This window comes from Larus michahellis, chromosome 9 (genome assembly GCF_964199755.1).
Source record: "Larus michahellis chromosome 9, bLarMic1.1, whole genome shotgun sequence".
Lineage (NCBI taxonomy): Eukaryota > Metazoa > Chordata > Aves > Charadriiformes > Laridae > Larus > Larus michahellis.
Window position 1 is genome coordinate 2,418,671 of NC_133904.1, and position 14,697 is coordinate 2,433,367.

A 14,697-nucleotide genomic window follows, 5' to 3' on the forward strand; every position below is an offset into this window, starting at 1 on the left:
TCATCTGGTTTCAAGTAGGATTAGCCAAAAGCAGACATTCATGCAAGAAAAGCGACAGCCATTGAAGTCCACTGTTGTTTTTTTTTTTTTACTATCACCCCAAATCTCCAACCCACCAATGTAATGAACGGCAGAGAAAGAAAACATTTCCATCTACTCTCCCCAAAGGATGTATTACCCATTTGCCCCCGTGTTAACTCCTAGGGATTGTCCAAGTATTTTACCATGTAGGGGTGGAAATGAACTCAACCAGGCACACCGCGTGCCTTGGATTGCTGCTTTTAGATGGACCACAGCTGTCTCTAGGAAACTAAGCAAAAAACAGCATCTTAAGCGAGAAGTGTTTCTGACACTACAATATATTTCGCTTTTAATTCGTTTTTCGTCTCAGATTATCAGTTGCCAAAAGTTTTGCCGTCTGAACAGGTCCAACCAGCTTTCACTGCATACCTTTACTGAAACCAGCTCTAAATGCTAATGGTAATTATGCGTTGAGGGCAGAGGAGACCATTAAAATAAATTACCTGGATTCTGAAGCCTATAAACTGTCCTCCTCTGCAATTAAAGTAATTTCATATTTCTGTTCACTTTGTCACCTTGTCTATCTTTCCCCAAATTGTAAATTAAACCCAGGAACATATATTAAAAGCCTGTGAAGTTCTCCCTAATAAATGGGATCGTAGCATTGGCAAGAGGAGCAGACGCAATGCGGAAGTTGTGCTCTCCAGCCTGCAAACCTCCTCTGTCCCTGCAGCCTGCACAAGTGCAACGGGCCACCGAGCTGCTGGTATTGGCCCCTGGTCTCCCCTGATGCTGTCTCACGTGCCCTAATAGCTTCACAAAACTCCTCTTTCTTACCGAGTTGCCCTGCTGAAGGGCCGTGCTGTCCCTGCGTCCCACCACTGCAGTGCTGGTGGATGGTGAACACCACGCTGCCCGTATTTCACGGTCCGCAGGGGACTGGCACTCTCGTTTCCTACAGCTGACAGAGACCATGTTCACTCTCTCATCCCAAGCCAGTGAAAGGCAGCATCCATGGCCCTGGATGCATCCCTCTACAGACAGCACACACAGTCAAGCAGCTCCAGACAAACATCGTGGGCATGTTAACAGTGTCAAGGGACAGCTGATCCCGATTTCCCACGGGTGGCACTGGAGTGCTGGTGAAGTCCTTCATCTTCTCACTCCTGCAGCTCAGGGGCTACGGAAATTATTCTTTATTCTTACTGTACACTGAAGTAAACCAGTTTATTCTTTTTTCATTTGGTCCAGAGCCTGAAAAAGTTAAACGGAAAAAAGTCTCTTTGACTCCACTGTGCATTGGATCTTATATTTAGAGCACGTTAATGATGTCTCTGTACCACTCGGAGACCCACCTCAAAACAGCCCCTGGGATGCTGCAGTGATTTCATCACATACCCTGGCTACAGGGTTACAAGAGCAGCACATACCCAGATAGCATGGACACCTCTCCAACCACCACTGCCAAGCCCTTCATCCTAGCTGGGACTGAGGGACCTTCGACACGTTGAAAGGCATTAGAACACACAGCAGCATTAATGACAGATGCTGGCACTGGTTAAACGAAGCCCAAGAAGGAGTTTGAATGGAATAACAGGATCCCTGGAGCACTGACTAAAAGACTTCCCGTCCTTCCTGCTGGTGCTATTGGCTTTGTGTGAGACCTGGTTTTGGCCACGAAGGTGGCAAAAGCAAAGAGACACAGGTTCAGAGCCGCCCATCCCGCCAAGTCGGTCCTGATGCTCCTTACAGTGGCCTTCACTGCTCGGAGGAGGAACGGAGGCATCAGTCCTCGTCTGACCGCTCTGTGGAAACCCAGAGTAAACATTTGACATCCACTAGATCAGCTCATTCATCCTGCGACAACACATCCCTTATTGTCCACCAGACAAGCTCTGCTGTGTTTCGTTTGCCTGACCTTTCCAGCGAGACCCCGATTGCCTTTGGTGACACTGTGCCCTGGGGCCGCATTCCTCCTGCGCTTTGCCATACTGGCAACATTGTGCGGTGGGACGTGCCGGCCTGGACATCATCGCGCAGCCAAAGCATTGGACCCTGCGGTACCCACAGCCCTCGCTCGTGCCAGCAGACCTGCCGTCGCCGGGATGGGCCGGCCGCCGCCAGCCCGTGTGGGCAGCGGCCAAAGAGGTGCCGAGACCCCACCAGCCCTGGGAAAGAAATGCCCACGGGTTTGAATATGATTAGCAACCCCAGGCTGGCAGCGCATCCATGGCATTTACTGTTCCAGGGCACAAGAGCTCTTTAGGGAGAAAAGTTTCATGAAGTGCCTTCGTGGAGAGATTAGACCATTTCCCTTCTTTGCTATTATGCTCCGAGATAAAACTGGCGACGGCGGCTGATGGAGTGTCTGACTCTGCCTTTGTGTGCTCCGCTGTTTAAAGCTGTTCCCAGCAGGGAAAGTGACCCCACGATTTACAAAAAGGGACATTCTCCAGATCGGCGACGGCCGGGCTGCGGCTCTGGGGCTGTCTCTGAGCAGCCAGCCTTGGGCCACAGCTCAGCCGGGGATGAGGGCAGCAGTGGTGACGCAAAGGTCTGAACCCTAGGGGCAATCGCAGCCATTTCGGGAATCCCTCTCCGGGACAGGGAAGACATGCTCCAGGGAGAAGGCTGCATCCTGTTCTGAAGGCACAAGGGGACATCGAAAGCTTTGAGCATCCCCAAAGCCTAGAGATGAACTTCCCTTACTGAGCACCCCCAACGCTATCACTTCCGAAGCTCTGTGCGCTAGATGTTTACCATGATCACCCACCTCAGGGACCAAGGGGAAACCCTGTTGGATGGGATTGTGTAGGAAAGTAGTGATTTAGCTATTAAAGAACAGTCCATGGGGGTAATTGAGCTGGGTAGCTCCAACTCAATGCATCAAAGCATTTTCCTTCACTTTGTCACTACCTGGCTGGTGACCCAGGACAAGTTGCTTCACCCATTTCTCTTCTCTAGAACAACCACATACTGACCTCCTTCACTGAGATCTATAATGAGTCCCCATTTGAGAGGTATTTTTTGGCTCTACACACCAAATGATGCTCTATTTTGCACATGCTTATGGAAAAAAAACCCCACACGTCATCTCAGAGACACCTGCCCCACAACATCGGTTCAATTCCAAGCCTCTATGGTGACTGCAGAGGGAAGAGAGACGAGACCAAGAGCAGCACTCCCAGAGAGCCGAGACCCGCCAGGAGCCACCGTACAGACAGACCTCTCGGCCGCCAGCGCTGTACAAGATCTGTCTTGCTGCCACCCACCCCATTTCTCATTTTCTCTTTTCATGGTTTTGCGATTAAAAGCAATTACAGTCTAGTCATATTCATGGGCTCACAAGGCACCCTGAATGAATGCATCAAAGACAGGGCTACACAGAAAAGGATCGCCAACTCAAAGCCACAACACTTCCAGTTGCGTTCCTGGGTTGCGACGGGGCGAACCGATGGGGAGTTTGGATGTCTGGAGAACAAAAGCGCTACACAAAGTATTCCTGCCCGACTTGAATCCCAGCCCTGACTGCTGATACAGTCTCAAATGCAGTAATTATTGCTGGCTTTGAAGACTAACGTGTGCAGAGTGCACTTTCCACACCTATCTCACCTAAACGACAACACTTACCTCATCCTCCCCAGTACCTGCTCCTCCAAAGCCCTTTGTAGTCCTGCCAGCGCGGCTCATTATTGCTCTCAAATGCAGCTTCATCTGGAACAAGACAGTAACTTTATGCAGCAGGGAATGTTAAATGAAAAAGGTTGCCCTGAATTACAGCTCACATCACCATGAGAAAGCCTTTTTTTTTTTTATTGTTATTATTATTTCAACCTGCATGATGAGGGGAAATTAAAGGATTAAGTTTCCAAATGGATGTCTATTGTGCACACCTCGCACATGCCCAGCCCCGGCTGGTCCTTGACCTGCCACCCTGAAGGACCCTCCTCTCCCTGGTCTTTTCTCATCTCCTTTTCATCCAGACTGTCTACACGCTTCATCAGTGCAACCCAAAGCCAAATCCAATGAAGTCCCTTGTTGGAGATGAAGACTTCTTGCTATTTTACTGTGGAAGTGGCAGATCCAGTGAAGTGCTATAAAAGCAAGGTGGGCTTTCCCAACATCAGCCTTGCAGGACAGCAACCAGACTTAGAAATCTGCTCTCCTACCCACAGTGACATCCCTGAGGCAATAACAAAGGTAAACTAACTCAGATGAGATAACATCAGAAAGCCCAAATAGCTATGACCTGGCGATGCGGAAAAGAAAGCACGTTTGCCCAAGAAAACCCTCTGAGGATATCTTAAGGATGGTCTTGACCAAGTGGAGCTGAGCCTGAGCACTGTGTCAACAGTGAACGTAAGCTCTGCAGAGCAGCTGTGGGGCACCGGTGAGCCGGAGCAGAGCTCAGCACATCCTAATCCTCCTTCCCAGAGACGGGTTTGGGCCAGTTGATCCCCACCACACTCTGCTCATACCCACCCAGTGCATGTTCAAACACACAGGGCAGCCTTAGCAGGCACAAGATCCATGAGATAAGACTGCTTCATCAGCTAAAACAAATAAATTTGGTTTATTTGGTTCTACAGGAGCTGGAAGAGTCCCTCACAAGAGGCCTAGCACCCATGCACCACGAGTGCCACCAGAAAGGGAAGGGTAGGTATCATGGCTTAGGCCAGATCGGCCAACGATGAGACACCAGGACACCTCAAACCAGGAGATGACACGCAGCCAAATGCCAACCAACTAAGGCATCTCATTTGCTCGGTTCCTGCACACCTTGCCTGGACGCCTGTGCTGGTGAAGATACAAGATAGGGTCCACTGGCTCTATCAGCCAACAAGTTTACTCCTCCAGCTCAGCTACATAAACCCATTTCTGATGGGTTTAGGCAGTTTAGAGGCATTAGCATCCAGGAACAAGAGCTCCTTTGCCACGTGGGACCATATTCCCAAACCCTAGCAAGGAACCCCACCATCTCAATCAACATAGGGAAGCTCTTGTGAGGGCAGTGGCCAGGCATGCAGCACAGCTGTGCTCTGTAACCTCTGCGTGTTTGCGTTTCTGTGGCATTAAAGCTGAGATTTTACAGAGGCGCTGGTATATCATAAAAAGGAAAGAGATTTAAAGACCTAAAGCACAGGTGCTCTCCGCTCTGTTCCGCTCTCGGGTGGGGTTGGTGCTGGGATCAGGCTTTGCCTTCTGCGTTTCCCCAGGGCTGTGCTGGTGGAGACCTGGCAAAGGGAAGACTGAATCCACTTACCACCGGCAGTGACCGCACTCGAGGGAAGGAGAATTTTGGCATTTTGATTAAAAAGAGAAAGCATCGCCACTGCCCACGGTTGAAGCCAGCAGAGGAGTCACGGCGCCCGCCTGGCACCGGGCTGAATGCAAGCTCCAACCACGAACAATGTTGTGTCTGTGAAGCACTGATAATGTGGGGGGTGTCGCAGGAACCAGACAATCACTGCAATTATTTTAGACTTTTTCTGGCCCCGTGGAGCCTTGGTTAGGGAATAAATCCGCAAGCATTTTCCTTGCTCAAGCTGACATTTGGCAGCTCTAAGTGCCCAAATGCTGCTGCGCACAAGCAGAGGCTGCAAACTGTGACAGGTTTGGTACAACGTGGTGTATTCCCTGCCGCCTGGCTGAGCTCCGTGAGTGACCCCAGCCCAGCAGCCACATTTAGGAACATATCAGCTTATTTCCTCAGCTGTTTGGCGTATACATCTGAGAAAGGCACCACAAGGCTGTAGATAGCGCTGTTGCTCATTGCAGGGATTGCAAATCAGCGTGATCTTCTCCAGATCCTCCGGGACTGAGGCTCCCAACCTTCCGACTCCTCTAAACATGGGGGGCAGTTTCAACTGGGGTTCAAAGCCACGTAAGAAGTCAGCAGAAAGCCTGCTGCACCCTGCTCGGGAAACCTATAGATGCATGGAGGCAGCTCTGCTTACAGGGAGCTGAGCCCCAGGAACCTGCAGGGCTCAAGAGGCCACAGAGCGCACACCACTATCCTCAAAAACAACAAAAAGGGAATTGGGGAAAGCGCCCACAGCTCACTACTAAAAGGGAAAAGACTCCAAACAGGTTTCTTTATTATACCATTACTTTAGGAGGTGTTCAGAAGGGCAGAACATCAACTCCCCACCGGTTATAAAGTAGTACCGCCAAACAGATGGTCTTTAATATGATCATCTGTCCCCAGCATTAACATCTGTGCTGGCATGTTAACGAGCCAAATTACCAGAAGCGCTGCCAATCCACCACGTCTAGCAGTGCTTGACCCTACATTTTGGAGTTTTCACTGATGTTTGCTTTTTAGAGCATATGTAACAAAAAAATCATCTCCTAGTCTCCCGAACAGCAAGCACACACTATCTCGTTCAGAGCTACATCAAGAACAGAAGAAAAATAGCTTTGAGGCACAACTTTGTATAACATTTTAGAGGCAGCACTTAAGCTATCAGAAATCATCTTTGCTTGCTAAACCCAGCGCCGTCTCAAACCAGCTCCTGTCCCCGCAGCTCTAATCCATGCCGACCAAAAAAAGCCTTTGGGTGTCTATCAATACAATTTCAGCCTTAATTACAGAGAGCTATTAAGTAACACTATTGTTCCCTGAAAAAGCCTGTCGAGTTATTTATTAGGAAAGGATTTGGCAGATTGAGCCAAATTGCCAAACCTTTGATGAACTGAAACCTCATTTTCCCTGTGATCTCAATGAAACAGGTTGGTTCTTTTTTTCCCCTTAACGCTTTGAAATCTGAAGTCTGAGTAGTTGTCAGTAAGTGATGATGACAAAGGGCTATTTTCCTGCCACTCAGAAAAACTGAAGTTTTGCTAGTCTTTGCAGTGAAAAATAATCTGGCCAAAGCAACAAGGTTGGTGACTTATTTCATGTCTGCAGTAGGCAATATACTCGGATATCTTTCAGCTCAGGGCACTGTAGAAACCATAATACATCGTCCCTGCTTTATGAGTTGAGGACCACAGAGAAACGAACCAGAAGCCTTTTTTCCCCAAGGTGGCACCTAACTTTCTCGATTGCAATTTATTCTGACACACAAGAGCAGAGCTGCCCTTCATCAGAGCCTGACCCTTCCCAATAGGGTGCAAACCCCATGGAAAACTTCACCTGCAACTGCCACAAGCCAGGACCATGCGTGTCCCAGGGATTCTCTGATGTCCGGCATGGAGTCACACGACACCCTGGCACAGATGCTAGCCCACGGCTTGCCACAAGCAGCTCAGACCTGGCTAAACTCACATCGGGAATGAGTCTCTCAGACCTGCTGCAACAAGGAGCTGGCCCACAGCAAGGATTTCTAAATGACATTGCAATCCAAATTGCTCCTGCTTTCAGCAGCAGCACAGTGGCCAGAGACCAAGCGCCCCTTTGGTGCTGCTAGAGAGTTTTTTTCCCCAGCAGGACAACCAGTTTATTCCATCAGGTCACGTAGCATTAAGCGACAATTCAACTTCCAGACCATTTCATTCTTCAAACGTTTTTAACTATAAACTTTTTCTCCCCGTCACTGTAAAAATACATTTTCCACTCAGTGCTTGCTGGGACGATTACTGCATTTCTAAATGACACAGAGATGACACTTGTGGTTGATCTAGTCGGCATCCCATGATGAATCTTCAAGTAACTGTCAGGAAGACAAGTGTTAATAGATGGATTTCCCTTCCTACGCCGCACAGGACAGTATCGACCCTGATGGGCTTGCTCTGTTTCCTTACAAGGAGGTGCTTTTCACTGCCAACAGCTAATTCCTAAGCAAATTCTTTTCAAATGTTAATTACAGTAGAACATGGTTGAATTTTACTGACCCCATCAAATTTGACAGGCAACTTCTCATCTTACCCAGAGCCACTTAAAAGGGAAACAAAGTTGAATATATCTTCAGGCTAAAATATTTGTTAGTTTAAAAACCTGCAAGCTTCAACCATAACCTTGCAATTTCCCTTGTATGTATTTACGCTGATAACAGGTTCAGGACAGTAATTACTGGGCTTGTAAATACAAGCAAATATCAGGTCTTAGGGCCAAAGGCCAAAATAAGAGTGTGTCTAGTGTTCAGAAGCCTGGTAACTTATTGTTACTCAGTGACACACAGACAAAAGAGATTTTATTCCTAGATCAAGGCAAAGCACAAGACAAGAAGTTGTGTGAAACTCAGGCAGTAATATCTTTTAAGAGTGGGCTCTTGGAGTCAATCCCTCCTCTTTACTCCTTCGGGAGCAGAAGATCCGCAGGTTCCTTCCCATCAGATAGAAGAAAGGACCTGTGGTATTCATTCTTCCTCACCAGTTTCTTCCAAGCCCGACCCATCCCTGCCTACCTCCAGCTGTTTGGGCACACAGGAAGGTTGCCTTTCCGCCCAGAGGCAGATTTCCCATTTGCAGCTGGTGGGCTGACCACAGTGGATGGTCACAGAAGGGGCCAAAGGATTGACCCACAGCAAGGATCAGACAGAGCATCCTTTTTGGGTGTTCTTTTTTGTTTGTTTGTTTTTGTTGTTCTTTTTAACCAAACTTGCCCTCCAGCCACCTGCCCATTTATCACCACCATCCCACTGGGCTGCAAAGCCTCAATAAGGCAAATCCCGCAGGAAACACGAGTGAAATAACTGGGAAGCGAGTGCCCTGGATGAGAGCCAGGTTGTGCAGCTCTTCCTTATGGAAGTCGTCCTGCGATGATTCACAAGATCTCACTGTGGCTGATGATGACAGAAGAGGAAAAACAGAGAAGTTGGGTACCACTAGGACTGGAGGTGCACAGCATCCCATTTCCAGACCTGAATGAGTTCAGAGTAGGAACAAGGCACTGAGACATTTGTCCCCATTTGGAAGAGGTGACCTAAGAACATGCCAGCTTCTCCCATCTAGAGCCTGCATCAAGGATTTGCAGTCTGCAGCCAGAAAGTGCAACCACTATGTAACGGTGAGGTCTATAACCTACACCAGGACAGTCTGGACCGAGTGGTTCTTCTGACATTAAAATCTATGAAACAGCACCAGGGAGACTGTGGGTGCACCAGGGACACTTCAGCATGATCTAAGCAGGCCAAGAAATATCTCACAGACCAACAGCAATGGGTGGCCCAGGTCCAGACTGGTCCAAGCAGGTCACCACATGCCCTTCCCAGCCCCCAGACGTGCCCACAGCACTGGTCACACACAGAGCCCTCCCACCACAACCCACAGCATGACCCTACGCAGGCAGAAGTTTCTTCAGGGGCTCACCCACATGAGTCTGTATTTGACACACTTCAGCATGTAGGAGGGTGCCGAATTCCCCCTTCTTTTTCCCCATCTTTGGAACAAGCTGCTTTGCGCAACTGCCCTAAATCACCCGATGTCCCTGATGTTCACCCAGAGCACCCACACTCTCCAGCTGCCCAGAGCGGGATGCCTCCAAACCCTCTCCCAAGCCTCAGGGGACCAGGTCAAACCCAAAAGTCTCAACTATAGACATGCCCCATGCTTAACCCACATCATCTACCTTTCCCCTGGAGAAAGCTCTCTGCTTCTCCCCCCGAAGCACTACCCCCGTTATTTTGACAGATGTAATACAAGCCCGCTCCAATAAATCTTACTCAAACTGGCCTTGCAGCTGAAGTGCAGTAGCTGCGCGACATACTTTGATGGAAACAATTAATGCTTGACAAACATTTGAAAAAACAAACAGGACATGATATCACTGTAAACAGCTTCTCACATCTGGCCATTGCTGCCCCACAGGAGTTCACGTGAGATCAGTTACGAGCTGCTGCCCTGTTCGAGGGGCTCTCCCTCCCTGCGGGCAGCACGGGGCAGCCGGTTCATACTGCCATCTGTCCTCACTCCTCTTCGCTCCCAGCTTCTGGGAGAAGAGCTGCAGGAATTGAAGTTGCATCACGGTGTCCATCCGCACTACTGTCCCCACGATGGGCAGAAGTGGCTCAGAGGACACAGCCACTACCGGCTCTACGGAGCCCAAGGAGCTCCCGTCCTTTTCCAATGGGTTATACTTCACCAAAGTGGGAAACTGCTGTGAATCTCGTGACGTTGGTTAAACCTGATGCCACCTTGTCAGCCCATCCCCAGCACAGCCACCCCACCAGCACGGGGATGGGGTTCACTGTGTCCCCACCAGTATGACCAGCCCAAAGCCAGTCCCCTCAGGGACACCCTGGGGAAATGGGACAGATTTTGGACACATCTAATGGCTTTGTCTGACATGACGCCAGTGGGAAGCGGTGAAATATTTTCCAGGAAGACCCAGAGAACAAGCAGATTTTAAGCAGGACCCTAATAGCCAGACCCATCTCCCCACCACCTCTCAAAGATGCCAAACGTTGCTGCTCCATCCCGTGTGCTGGGGACACACCAGCCCTCAGCCCTGTTCCTTTATGGTTGTCTCCTAATGTTTCCCAGCCAAACCAGGGCAAATTTCTTTTGCTTTGAGCACTGAAGGAAAGCCCTCGCCCCCGGCCCCATGCTCGCGTTCACGGCTCCAGAGTAAGCACAGTGACACTATTTCCTCAACACATTTTTTCAGCTTCGCATGTGGAACAAATTAGTGGCCGCATCCACCCCACACACACACTCCTTGCTCCTCTGGGTGTTTTCCACAAGCTCCTGACGGTTAGCAGCGGCTGGATGCGACTTTTTGTTCCCTCTGCTGTTACACCCCAAAACCTGAGCTACCCTCCCAAATAAAGGCAAGCGGGGATGATCCATTTCTACACCCTTTTGTTGTTTCTCGTGGGCGTTTTCTCCCTAGGCTCCCTTTGATGGGAGTTGGGATCCAGCCCCTCTCACCACAGCACACTGATCCTGCAGTTTTGGTGTTTTGTTTTTTTTTTTTTTTAGACAGTGACAAAGACTCAAATCCTGCGTAAGCGCAGCAAAGTCCCCCGAGCAAAGGGACGAGTTCCGCTGCGAGTCACGTCGATGTAGCCACCAAGGGAAGGGGGAGGCTGGCAGGGTGAGGAGGCAGAGCTCCAAACCCACAGTCCTGCCTCTGCCTACGGCCGGTTTAATCCCTGGGTGTCACTCGGCATCTTGTACTAGCACAGAGAAGTAATTATCAGCAGAGAAAGGCAGGTCCCTGGGAGAGCAATTAATCCAGCTTCCTGCATAAGTTAATCGAAGTCCTAACTCCTCTTGGGTTTTGCATCCACAACTTTTCTTGCTTCTCCCTTTTTGGTTGGAATTTAAGGTTTTCTCTTTACTACACTTTGATTTCTTCTTATTTACCAGACCTTTGTATTAGCCTTTCCTCGGCTTTGGCTTCTCCCTTTGCTTTCCTGAGTCTGCGTTTTCATTTTTTTTGCCCCTTTTTGTGCTTTGGGATTTGCCATCTTTCCCGTCTCTGCTGATGCATCTTTCCTCCTTGCCATGAGCCCTTTGAAGCGCTTTGCTCTTCCCTAAAGCAGGAGAAATCTCACCCAGATCCCACACATTTCCACCTCCAGACAGAGTGGTCACGGCTAACACACTCCCGCGTTTAAACCCCAGGGCTGGAGCGGTGCTGGTGGCCATGCACAGCCCCAGGGGCCCCCAGCTGCTTCCAGCCTTCTCCACGACAACCCTCCTTCTCCCTCCCAAAAAATTACAGAAGACATGCATTTGAAGGCCTCAGCTTCCCACAGAGAAAAAAAGTCGCTCTGGGTGGTATTAAGGAGGTGCATGGAGCATCAAGGCACATCGCTACCAAGGACCAATGCTCTCCAGGTGCAGCCACACCTTGGACGGGAAGGTCCAGCTCTCCTGCCCCAGGGGACACAGCTTGGGCTCCTGGGGCTCCAACTCTCCATTCAATGCCTGGCCTCAGGCTACTGGAAACAAACCCACAGCAAGTGGTTTTTGCAAGAGCAGCCAAAAGCATCTGACAGGCATTATCTTTCAGCCCAGATCTTAAGCCTCGATTATCTTCCTCAATCAGGTTCTCCTGATGGTTGGGGCAGACCCCGCGCAAAGCATCTGAACCCACAGGTAAAAGCAAAGCCCAGGAACATTCCTCTCCCAAAGGAAAAAAGGACCAGCTTTTGCTAAATGAAGGTTTTGCCCCATTTTGAAACGCCATCCTGAGCGGCTCTCCCTGTCAAAGGCTGCTGCACTGACAGCTGTCACAGCCGGTGGAATCCCAGCGGCTCCCAGGTCTGCGGCACAGCTACAATCGGGGTTTCTCTCACCCTGTTTTACAAAGAATTTAAAACGTCTGCAAAGTTAACAACTGTGCGCCAATGGCGAGTTGCAAAGCAGGTTCCTGTTTTTATCTTGAAGGCTTCTGATCTCAGTGCCAGCCACTGAAAGCATCACCAGAGCTTCGCACGAGAGTGCGTGCAGACAGTTTTAAACATATACTCAAAACAGTGCTATTATGAACGCTGATTATTTTTTTTTCTAGACCTACTTCTTGCTTGCTTCCTGCGCTGGCTATCACAGCACAGACAAGGAGAGAAGTTCGCTTTTTCCACGGAAAAACGTCCCGCGGACTCCTGTGCGCATCCTCCAGCCGCACAGCTTTGCCATTAGCCCTCCACGGGAAATTCAAGCCAACATTTGCAGGCATCGGGCAGTCAGGTTTTTTTGCCTTCTGATCCCCGATTCTAGTTTTTGGGTGGTCCCAGCCCACCCCACCTAACATCGAAGCTCCTCCCAGGGCCCACAAGACAAGCCATGAAACCGGTGGCCATTCCCATTGTCCTTCCTTTCCCTCCAGGCAGAGGTCTCAGCAGAGCCTTGACCAATGGTTTCAATGAAACCGTGCGCACCAGGGAACAGCACCCGCTTACATCGCTTCCAAAAATGTTTTAAATAAGTTATTACAACTTGCACACAGAGAGGTGGCCTGGAAAAAAAAAATTAAAAAAAAAAATCAGACTTTTGACTTTATGACAGGAAGAGGGAAGACCAAACTGCGAGATGCACGTTTTTAATGCTTGATAGGAACAAATTTGGGAGTGGTTTATCAGGCATATGCACAGCACGTGGCCGCTTGGGTACGTATGTTTCCTCATGGCTGAATCCTTTATTGAGGTTTTCGTTTTGGACTGCGCGGCCTTTGAAGCTGCCAGCTGAGGCTGCTCAGCAGGAGGATGCGTTCAGGACCCAGAACCTGGGGGAGCTTCACCCGCTTGGTGAGAGAAACCCACATCACAGGCATCCCAAATGCCGCTTCCAGCATCTCAGAATCCTCCAGCGCAGGATGCCGGAGCCATTAATGCGGGCATAGTCCTGCTCATGCGGGAGGTTTATCTCTAGCCACTTTGGGTCTTTATCCAGGCTTCCCCACAGAGAGAACGTTCTCCTCAAGCTCATCTCTAGAGCTGTAGTCAATGCTGACCACGCCTGAAATGGGGCAATAATTCCCCAGACTTATTCCAGCTGTTTCAAGTGTCCAGTCTGCTGCTGGACATAAAACTCATTACGGCTTCAAGCTGAAAATGGAAAAGCTCCCAGAAATCTGTATTTCTCATAAATAATTTCACTGTGGAGCTCTTCTCACAGCCCCTGGTTAGCCTCTATACCAAATGTGCTGCACATGTTCTTGCACTCTTGCAACAGAAAATGAAGACAGCAATAAGAAAAGGTGTTGCTGATAACAGAATAATAAAAAAAAAAATAACTACAGGGTAAAAAAATAAAATCTGTCAAGACTGGAAATTACCTATATGAAGTAAAAGTAACGAGATGAAGTCTTAAATGTCCACAGGAATTGTGATTAAACACAGCACATACAGCATACTGAAATTCAAGACGACAGGGTGATCGGGTGTTTGAATTGTTTAGAAGACACTAATTTACAGTTGCTAAAATGCCTGGGATACCAGTTGTCCCTTCAATGACACACTTCCCTCCCTACCCTAAGCTGATAGAGGCAACTTAAGCTGGCAGTTTTCAGCTGACACTACAGTGAGAAACCAGAATAATGAAGAAGTCTAATGACTGAATTAGAAAGCATCTTGCAGACAAATTCGGTATCAGCGTCCAGGGTTACTGACACCACTGTGAAAAACATCTCAAAAGTAAGGGAGTAGTACTGTGCTATTTCCCTTATGCCTCCTGCTTAGAACAAAACGAAAAAAAGAAAACAAAATCCTGGGCGGAGATATCTTTTAGATCAAGCTGCAGCTTTGCTCTTCACGTTCATATGGCCACAAACGCCAGCCTTCACCCTGGCGTCTTTATTTTCCATAAGGAATCGTGAGCCCTCCCAGAAAGAAAGGTTCCCGGCAGGGTGCTGCCGCAGGCACGGGGGGAGGATGCTGCCAGGCTCTCGGTCCCAGCCCTCTTGCGAGCAGAGGCCGCTGCCTTCTTCCAGCCTTCCCGTCAAAAGGTAACATTGCTTTGCTTTTTTGACGTTGCAGCCTTTCTGTACCAATCAATCTTGGTTTAAACACTGCTGAGATGTTAGGTAAACAGCTTCCAAGAGAAACAGCATGTTTTCGCTGTTGATTGTATCGGAGCTGCTTGTACATATGAGCAAGTTCTCAAGAACTGCAGAGATTTGCAGCCTTAAATAGCCTGTGAAACCCACTGGCCTCAATGAAGTTTCTCCAGGGATGACTTTGGCCCAAGAAAAAACATTTTAGAAGGCACGTTTCACGGTGAGGCAAAGCTCAAAGCCACTGGTAAGGCTTTCGGGACACCACTAACATTAGGATTACCAAAGGAGAA

The 14,697-nt window shown here is 49.1% G+C and overlaps 1 long non-coding RNA gene across 1 annotated transcript in view; it reads right to left on the minus strand.

Moving 5' to 3' along the window:
- Positions 1-340: 340 nt before the first annotated feature.
- LOC141748484 (uncharacterized) overlaps positions 341-14,697 on the minus strand; it is a 40,295-nt gene continuing 25,938 nt past the window's right edge. The window contains exons 2-3 of the long non-coding RNA XR_012589006.1: positions 3,652-3,735; positions 341-1,275 (exon numbers count right to left, since the gene is read on the minus strand). This is a non-coding gene — a long non-coding RNA (uncharacterized LOC141748484). The remainder of the gene's footprint in view (positions 1,276-3,651; positions 3,736-14,697) is intronic.